Source organism: Telopea speciosissima, chromosome 5 (assembly GCF_018873765.1).
Source record: "Telopea speciosissima isolate NSW1024214 ecotype Mountain lineage chromosome 5, Tspe_v1, whole genome shotgun sequence".
Taxonomy (NCBI): Eukaryota; Viridiplantae; Streptophyta; class Magnoliopsida; order Proteales; family Proteaceae; genus Telopea; species Telopea speciosissima.
The window spans coordinates 2147148-2157992 of NC_057920.1; positions in this window are offsets into that span (position 1 = coordinate 2147148).

Sequence of the window (10845 nt, forward strand, 5' to 3'; positions counted from 1 at the left end):
ATTGGTGATGAAAATTGAAACTTTTTCCCTTGTAAGATATGGAGTATATATATGCTACTATACTATACATTGGAAGTTATATGATTGAGTATTGGAATCGAACTCTGAAATTTAACATGCGGCTATCAAAATCTTTGATTAATGTTATATATATAATAAGTTTTCTTTAGTCGACTTGTCTTAAGGAATCTCTTCACAACTCATCTTTATAATTATTTGTACCATGTGGAAAAGTGATAGTTATAATTTCGATTAATTAGTGGATTTTCTAGGAAAATTCTTTTAATTTTAAAATTTTAATCAAATATTCTTCCATATATGTCAATGCATCCTTGTATTTTTAAATCATCCCTCCTATTCCACTTGGATTGAAATGTGGGTCATGTCATGTGGGTGAGGAATCTTGGGGACTACTAATTGTCTAAAAGATTTGGGCCCCATCGATTGATGCATGCAAAAATTAACGCTATCTAAAAAGGAGTTTTCTAGATGATCTTTTCAAAAAACTGCATCCTAATTTAAGTAAAAAACCAATGTTGAAAATACAATATTGATCCACTTTATAAAGAGATTCTATATAGGGGTGCAAGTTTGGCCCTGACGGCCCGAACCTGCCCTAGTCAGCCCTGAGCCCGAACAGGGCCTGGGTTGAGATACCTTGACCCTAAGGGTGGGTTAGGGTCAGAAATTTCTGACCCTGAGTCAGGGTCGGGCTGGGTTAGGGTTGAGGCCTCGGCTAAGCCCGGTCCGGCCCAACCCGACCCTATCTTCTATGTTTTGTTTTTGTTTTTGTTCTTTCTTCTTTCTTTTATTCTTCTTCCCAACCTGGCAAGCCCATGCATCTTCCTTTCCCAGCCTAACCAGCCCATTCATCTTCCTTTCCCAACTTGGCCAGCCCATACATCTCCCTTTCTTAGCTTGGCCAGCCCATGCATCTCCATTCCCCCCCCCCATGGCTAGGGCCAATAAGGGTCAGCCCAGCCCAGCCCAACCCTAAGGGCGAGTCAGGGTTGGATTTTTCTGGCCCTAAGTCAAGGATGGGTCGGGCTTGGGCCCAGCTAAGGGGACTCAGGGTTGGCCTGGGTTTTAATAGGCCCAGCCCAGCCCGACCCTATTGCAGCCCTAATTCTATATAAGGTCATTGCTAAGAGTGATGATAAAAGGTTCGTGTTGTTAGGGCTAATGTTTGGATTTGAGTCTTGAGGATAACCATATTTGTGTAAAAATCCCAAAAATTAAGATCGACTCCAAACTCACCCCTTTGAAGACCACGCATGAGCGGGACTAGCATTGGGTAATGGTTTTGGTTCTATGCAATCACATAACTATGGTTTATATATATATATACACACACTAGTAAGAATGCACGTGTGACTATACATGAATTTTAAGTAGAGATATTACAGTGGAACTAACGAAATCAGGATTTACTCAATAATATATGCACTTGTATGCCTTTTTTTTTTTTTTTGGTAGAAGCACTTGTATACCTTTATTACGTTGTAAATAGTGATAGAGAGATAAAGAGATAGGTAGAAATATATATAGATAGATATAGTTTTAGATATATTTTTTCTCCCCTTTTTCTTTCAATTTTGAAACCATGAATTTTAATTAAAAACAAACATAAAAACGAACATTTTTTAATTTAAATAATAATTATTAATACTAAGGGTACCCAAGATTAAGAAATTATAAAAAGGAATGACCTATAGATTAAGAATAGAAAATTAGAATTTTAGATAAGAATGAAGGATAAAAGTGGTAATTGAAAGATTTACTTTAAATAATAATAAATATTATTAATATTAATATTAATTAAAAACAGTAATTAATACTAAGGATACCTAAGATTATGAAATTATAAAAAAGAATGACATAAAGATTAAGATTTGAATAATGGAATTTTAGATAAAAATGAAGGGTAGAATAAGTAACTGAAAGATTTGCCACAACGTGCTTTTATATAATAGTATGATAGTATGATATATATATATATATATATATAAAAGGTAAAAGACACTATTTGGTCATGTGCGGTGCACGGCTCCTGCACCTATACAGAGGGCTACGCAAAATGACTGGCACACACCCATGGAAAGGTGGAAATTTCTGAGGATGCAATGGTTATTTCGTGCAGCCCTGCGGCTAGACGCAGGAGTTGTGCAATGCACGCGACCAGATAGAGTTCTCTTTTTCATAGATATAGGGGAAAAGATCTCTATGAGGAGTGTGTCGCCCATGCCCAGACACAGAGGGGACGAAATAACTGCCCTGCCCCAATGAAAGGCGGAAATCTCACCCCCCATGATGCCAACATGGGTGCTCTCATTGATCCCTTATGCACGCAGGAACCCCCCCATACATAACGGGCGGCATAGGGAACGCATGAGGAGCAATAGAACAGTTTTGTATATTGAGGCACCACAATACATGGTGGAAAAAGATTTATGGCCGGTAGAGACAAACACAGATCGTTACCAAAAAAGAGAAAACACAGATAGGTCGGGGTGTTCGTGTGATTGGAGGTGAGGGAATTAAGAATAGAGCATCAGAATCACCACGTCATTCATATGCCCTATGCCATATGATGTAGGTTGAGAACTGAAAATCAACATCCAACACCTGTTCCTTTTGCTTTCAAAAATGCCTTTTTGAACACTACCAGTATGTGCAGTGTAGTTGGCCTTCTCTTCTAATGGTTTTTTTTTTTTTATTATTTATTGGAGAAAGTTTTCATATACGATCGTGTAAACCGTGTATGTGAGAGGATGGGAGTTTCAAGACATTAATTAATGGGTGGGGATTTATGACTTTTCCAACTCTTTGTGAGAGACCTTCTCACATACACGGCTTACATACACTTCAGCCATGTATGAAAACTTTTCCCTTATTTTTTTTTATTTATATGTATAAGAGATTGCTATCATGTAGCGCCTGCACTAGCACAGACGCCAATGAGAGTACATGTAAGGCATCAACATAGATGTGATTTTTTATTTCATAGGTTGAGGTGGTACTTTGTGTGCCCTTGTGTCTAGACGCAAGAACCATGCAACTAGATAACATTCTTTTTTACTTTATTATTATTATTTTTGGGAAAAGATTCTCTGAGCCGTTAAGGTAAGGTACATTATCATTTTTGTGTATGTATCTCTCTTACTCACATGAAACCATCTCGCCATCCAGTTTTATCGCACTTCATTGGGGAGCTTTGTTCAAAGAACCCTCTCCCTTATTTTTTTGGGGGGAAGGGTTTGCTGCCAGCAAGCTTGGCTCATGCGATGCTTTCCGAGTACTTGGCTTGTTTTTTGTTTGGGCTTAACTTAAGATATGGTTCCAAAAATGGAATTGCTATTCTCGATGCAAACATGCTAGTTTTTTAAACGAGCTTGTCTGCATTACCAGTGAGTGGGTCAATGCTCGTCCTCCGTCTTAAGCGTGCCTACCCATAGTTGCATGTATCTACTTGGGTCATACTTTAGTATCACATCGTAGACCCCCACCCCAACTCTAACTTCCTTATCAATGAACTGAAACATAGTTTTTAGTAGGGGTGTAAGTTTGGCCTTGTTGGCCCAAGCTTGCCCTAGCTCGCCCTGAGCCCGAACAGGGCTTGTGCTAGATTTTTCAACTCTGAGGATGGGTTAGGGTTGAAATTTTCAGGCCCTGGGTCAGGGTCGGGCTGGGCCAGGGTTGAGGCCTCGGGCTAAGCCTAACCCGACCCGGTGTTAGGTTATGCTTTAGAACTTAGTGTTTGCATTTTGCAATTTTTGTATAGTATTTAATTATTTATTGGCTTACCAAATAAAAGCTAATTATCTATTGAACGAAAAAATTTACAATTTTAAGATTGAGCTAAGCTTTTTAATCCAAATAAAAGTTTAATAGTCAATTGAGTATGAAACAAACCAATACACAATCACACGTGTCTCAATTTAATGCATAAGAGGACGAAAATGGCAAAAAAGCAGGACAAGTTAGGGCCAACCAGGCCCTAGCAGAATTCAGGGCCTGGCTGGGCTAGGTTGAGTCCAATCTAGGGCCTGGTTGGGCTTGGATTGAGCTAAGAGGGGTCGGGTTGGGCCGGGTTTATTAAAACCCGACTCTGTTTCACCCCTAGTTCTTAGTTACTCTTTGATGCAGCGGGGATGAGACAACGTGATAACGTGATCTTTGCACTAGCACGAGGCCAATCAGAGCATACATAGAATCGTCGATCAGGGTAATTTTCATCATTTTGTAAGGAAGCGGGACAGTCATTTCAGGGATCATTATCCGCTGCTGTAACTGCAGCGCTTCTGTACTCATCATGCGGCGTTGTAGGTGCCATGTGTGCATAGCGGGCCCCACATGACACCTGCAACGCTACATGATGAGTACAGCAGTTACAGCAGCGGATAAAAATCCGTCATTTCAGGGAGGCTGTGTCAAGGCACAGGCTGCACACGGTCAGGCAGCGATCTTTTTTCCCCTTTTATGAAACTTCCTTATTTCATTTTTTATTCAAACTTCTTTCCGTCCTTCCTTCATCCAACGAATGCTTCTAGAAGGGAATTAAATGTCCAATTCAAAAATTAGGGAGAATGAAATCATCAGTTGCGCAATTTGCAAACCCTATTTGCCTAATTTAAGTCTTTACAAGTTTCCCCCTTCTCCAAGTAAGATACTTCTCACTCAAGTCTTTCGTTTTTTATTTATTATTTTTCTTACTCGGTCACCCAAGAATTGTTCAGTCCATTAATATGACACCCACATTTCGCTCCTCATGTGAAAATGTGGCTCCCTCCCTCCCAGCTCCACGACTCTTAACAAAATGCCTATTTATTTAATGGTACTCTTTCTATTCTTTCCAATGAAACACGTACTAGCATCCCAGGGAGGATATGTGTTTGAGCTGGTTTGCACCCCACATTGAACATTTTCCCTTAAAAATATTTTTACAGAGATTTGAAAGAAAGGAAATTAAGTCAATGACTTATTATCATCCTTCCAACTTCTCTCTCTCTTAAAAAAAATAATAAATAAATAAATAAAAAGAAAGAAAGAAGATACACTCTCTCTAACTACCCCCACGGGAGAAAGAAAAAAAAAAAGAAGGAAAAATTGCTTAGATCTACTAGATAAAAGATTTACAAAATTGATAAATGAAACTTATGTTTTACAACCACAAAGTTACCAAGTTGAAAAGATTTACCAAATTCCCGTATAAGTAAAAAAAATTAAACAAACAACCCAAAATACCCTCAGCATAATTCTCTCTCTCTTCTCTCTCCCCTCGTTCTTTTTTTTTTTTTTTCAACCTTTCCATTTTTTACTGACCCCACCATTCTTCCTCCTAACTCCCACCTTCCTCCCCTTCCCCTCTCCTATGCAACCTCTCCTCTCTCCACCTACACTGCCTAGAAAAGGAAGCTCACCATTTTCAGCGTTCTTCGAGTTGGAAGTCTTGGACACTATAACCCACGTACCTACACAAACAGGCTTTCTATGATACAGACATCCTCACTCGTCTGCAGACACCAACACCAAACTCCCTGTTCAACAATTAGTAGGAAAACGTTTCCATAAAAAACAGCAGGAAGACTTATACTACAATACCTCATAAATGTTTAAACACTTAAAGAGTAAAAACTTATCCATGAATAATTAATTAAGGATCAAAAAAAGGAGAAAATTGACAGGTTAAAAGCCTCAAACATGAACAATCCTTCTCTCTCTCTCTCTCTCTCTCTCTCTCTATCGTTCTCAATTGTCAATATATCATATCATTCATCTTCTCACTCAAAAGATTGGATGGCCCTATCCCCTCCGGCCACGCTGCTAGTATGTTCAATTCTCGGGCTATCACACCCTCTGGCTGAGAAGGATGGCACCATTGGGGCCGGGCAGATCCACAGACGGGTTCACCTGGAGATTATTTACGTGGAAGGAGGTTAGTTTTCTAGGTGGTTTGGGTGGAGGGAGAGGGAGGAAGGAGAGGGGCCGGGCAGATCCACATACTGGTTCCCATGAAGACTATTGATGTGGAGGAGGTTCCTTTTCTAGGCGGTGTGGGTTGTTGCAGGGAGAGGGAGGAGAGAGTGGTTGTTGGTTTTCCTTCGTCTGAGGAAGAAGAAGAAGGGTGGCGTTAGTAAAAAATTACAAAATGAAAAGATTGAATAAAGAAACAAAATCGAAGTGAAAGAAAGAAGGAGGTTAAGGGTATTTTAGGTAGTTCAGTTAGATTTTTTTAGTCATAAAGAGATTTGGTAAATCTGTTCAAGGCGGCCGGTATCGTGTGATTGTAAAACATTTTTTACATCTACCATTTTTGTAAATTTTGTTTTTATCCGGTAGATCTAAGAAATTCTCCCAAAAAAGAACCCATTGGAAATGGAGAGTAGAAAGTACAAAGTGGCAGCTATCCTCCAGCTAGAGGGTTATAAGGCCAATGGCTATTCTGAGTGTAAAGACTAAGGAATCCTCTCTCGGGCCTTAAGTCACAGTAACAAAGATTCTATTGGCAAGACTCTGATGGCCTATCATGATGGCAAAGGATTTTGTGTAGTCGTGCAAGGATGGTTGTAGATCAGGGTTACCCACTTCAAAAATCTATTTGCCCTTGAATATCAAGAGAAACGTTGGGGCATCAAGCAAGGGGGGCTTGCCCGCTTGGGCTTTCTTGATCTCAGCTAAGGTCGTAGGTTTAGCCAGAAATCATAGGAGGGGCTACTCCCCAAGAATTTCCACCCGTAGGTTTGTTTGTCGTTGGAGCTCAGCAGCAAGCGGAGGCTTTAAAGGTTTACTAGAGCAAAAGTGGTCTGAAATGTACATAATGTACGTGTGAAACCGAACCATTTGATCGACAATGGTATGTACCTCTTGGCATCGTGGTGGCTGCTTAGTGCAATAGAGAGCATATAAAATTTCATCCATTCTACAAGGAGGATATGTTATACGTGCAGTGTACTTACCTCTAGAGATTCTTCCAGATAACATAGAAGATGAAGGTGCTACCATCTTTAATCAATTTCTTTTGATGTTGTACTTGTTTGACTCGGTCGAAATATGCTACCACGCTTCACTTGGAAACCTGATCAATTCTTGAGGAAGGTACATTGTCTAGCCTTTTGGGAGTATCTCAGACTACATAAGAATGATGATTGTTCTTGTGTGTACAAAATCAAAGGTTAGAACCCACCCTTCCCCTATTTTACTCCCATAGGTAAACTATCCACCATCACAATAGTTATCTATAAGGATAGAATCCTAACCACTTTGCAACACTAATAATTTTGCTAATATGGTAATTTGGGTCACATCAATCACTGCTTGCCTAAGTCCAAAGAGATATCCCATGTTGAATTCTGTCTTCATTGGATGTCCATATGTTATTTCCCTCACTCCCACTCCCATCCCCATGCCGTAACTGCCTTTTCTTAAGGGATCATTATCTGTTTCATTTCTTTTTTCGGTTTATTTCCCCTAATTCCTCTAATAGGGGGTGAAAATGATCACCTTATCTCTTGCCTAAACACACTGCCCAAGTGACATCTACCCCTGTTAGAGGTACCAAATGGAGCGGACAGAAAATGGAGCAAATAATTTTCCATTGTGCTATTGAGTAGTGGGAGAAATCTCATTTATCTGATTGACTGGAGAGGAACCGAGCGCCAACGATGACAATGACGATGGCAATTGACAATTGACAATTGACTCGTCGTTGTTCTATGAGAATCCAAAGAACGGAAGCACGTGGATACGGTCTAACATCTTTTCGTGTTTATGTAGTGTTTGCTTCTTTCGACTTTGATCAATACCTCTCTCTCTCTCTCCCTCTCAAAAGTCTCAAGTCTCAAGAATTTGAGGAGAGAATCCTCTCCGGTCAATCAGCTCAGAACGCTCGATAACGCATCCTCCTCTTAGGTGGTTGCTGCCTGGTGGGGCCTACGTTAGAGAGACGTGGGAGTGGGACTTCTTTAATCAATCTCCCCATCCATCCGTCCATCCCCACCTCCACTTCCACCTCAAAAAGAAAAAGTCTCTGAAAACCAAGTAAAACCAGGGCAATTTAAAGCAACCACAACAATAATTCATTTATTTTTTATGAATCATTAGTCTCCAAATATTGACTTAATCCTCGATGATCTTCGATTCTTTTCTTCTTCTCCTCGACTCTCCCAATTAATTGATAATATATAATATATATATATATATATATATAAAAGAGATTGTCTCCTCCTCAAAACTTAAGTCGTCTATTATATATGTATTCCTCTCGATATTATTCATCATTCCTTCCGGTCACAGCTCAGCTCGATCGGCTTCTTCTTTTCTTTTCTTTACTTTACTTTACTTTTGAGATCTGATGTTCAATTCCTTGGTTTGTCTCAGTTTTCAAGGACAAAACGAAGAAGAAGGAGATGGTACTTCTCCTTCCTCCTCGACGACAACACCAACACCAACACCAACACCAACACCAAGGAGCTGGAGTTCAAGTTCAAATTCAAGAAAAAATGGCAACAGCAGCAACAAGAAGAACCCTTACTCCACACTTGGCCTTCACAAGTTCTCAAATCTGTTGACAGATCTAGAGGAGAGACGACGTAAGATTGAATATGCGCAGAGGAAGAGGCCGGCCTCCTCACACTCAAAGCACTCCCAATCCCAAGATGATGACGTCCCTAATTATAATTATGTCCGATTCGTCCACTCCAAATCCGGTGATTGGGTGCCCATCTTCTTCAAATTCAAATTGGGAGATGATGATTATGATCACAATCCCAATCCCAATCCCAATCCCAATCACAGACACAAAGTAGAGAAGCACAATAATAATAAGGGCGTGGGGAGTGGTGGTAATGTTGGCCATCACGACAAGCCCCAGCTGGTGTCAAAGAACCGGCCACCAACAGATCATGAAGCACAAGCACCAGTACCAGTACTACCCCATAACAGTAACAGCTATCCTCCTCCCCCTTCCAAATGGATTAATACTGCTACTACTACTCATCCCATCAATACCAACAGCAGCAGCAGCAGCAAGGCCGCCTCATCCCTTGAACAACCAATGAATAGTAGTCATAGCGCCAGCAGCAGCCATAGCATAAAGAGGTTGGAGAGATGGAGGAGACCTTCTCAGTATTTGCCCATAGTTTTGGTTCTGACTCTGATGTGCTTGGTGATGTTAGGGAGATCCTTTGCCATACTCCTCACCTCTGTCTTGTGGTACCACATCCCCACCACCATCAAGACTCCTACTTCTTCTTCTCGACTGCTCCCTTGAATTCTTGATCAGACGAGTCGTTGATCGACATCTTCATATCTGCAAAATTAATTTGTTTCACTTGTCGGGTCGCATCAAAATTAATTGAAAATTGCAAACGCAATTTGTATTTTGGTTCAGCTCGGTTTGGCTTGGTTTGGCTTGGTTTGGTTGTGAATGTTAATTGTATATATATGTCTATGAGAGAGAGAGAGAAAATGAACTGTGAGTTTTTTGTTTTTTGTTTCGAGTGAAGTTTGATCATACGATGCATATTTAAAAACAAAAGCAACACCAAATAAAAGTGCAATTTTTTTCTCATGATCTCATTGTCAAAATTATTCTTCTTAATTGTGATGATCTTCTTGTTAAATATCCAAAGTTAATATCCTCATCCATGTTCTCTGCTTTTTTTTTAAAATAATTTGAGGCTTGTTATTTACACTGTTATCTCCCATGAACTTCGAGTTCTGTACGTAACAGTAAATTAACTTTTTTTTTTTTTTAAAAAAAAAAATACCCATTTACTTGTTTAGAAGCAGAAATTAAAGGGTGTGTGTACATATATAGATCACCCTGAACCTCCCTCAACTCTATTTTGGAACTAACTGGATTGTTTTCGTGCCTATAATATATGATGATTGCATGCCATAATGCGCCTGGATTGGAGACGATAACATTCATTCACAATTCATTTTTGGTTAAACTTCACAAAGTTCACAATCAAGATATATACCTGCATGGGTACCTAGCTAACACATTCACAATCAATTCATTTTTTTCCGGGTAAAACATGATTAATCCATATTAATTATAAAAAAAAAAAAGAAAAAAGACCATCCAGTACTGATCATACTGATAATTAATATTGCTCAACAATTAATTCAATATGAGAATGTTATAACCATTAAAATTGCAACTAAAATTACAAAACAAAATACTTAATTTGACACATAATAAATAAACCCATTTTGCATCTTTCTGCATGCTAATAATTCTCCATCGTTGGACTTTCATTACAGATTATAAATTTCCATCAGAAAGATAATGAAGGACTAAATAGCTCCTCTTTTTTTGTTTTTGGGGGGTGGGGGTGGGGGTGGGGGTGGAGGGAGGGGAGGGGGGGAAGAACCCGAGAGGTAGTCTATAACAAAAGGAAATTGTTATTACTTACTTGATATATACAAGTGGGATTCTAAAGGACTCGGCTCTTGTCCAGCACCCTGCCCTGCAGAGCGAGACGGTCTTTTCATGCCTCACCAAGTCCGGCGTTGCACATGCAGCCCAAGCAGGTGTCGGACAGAATCCTTTTGGGATTCTAAACAGCCCGTAGACCAATTAAATTGCTAACATTGTGTTCTCGCCTTTGAGGTACTTAATTTCTTTACTTATTAAGAATTGAAACTTGACATGTCTCCTTCTAAATTTGCCACAAGACATAGCAAATGTAATTAGTTATTCATCTTACACATATCACATCCCTACAATCAATTACTTATGTAACTCTGCCAGCTAATTTGATTTATATATAGGTGCAAAATGAGGAATATATATGTGGGAATTAGGAAACCGATATTTCCGGGATCTGAACCATTTCA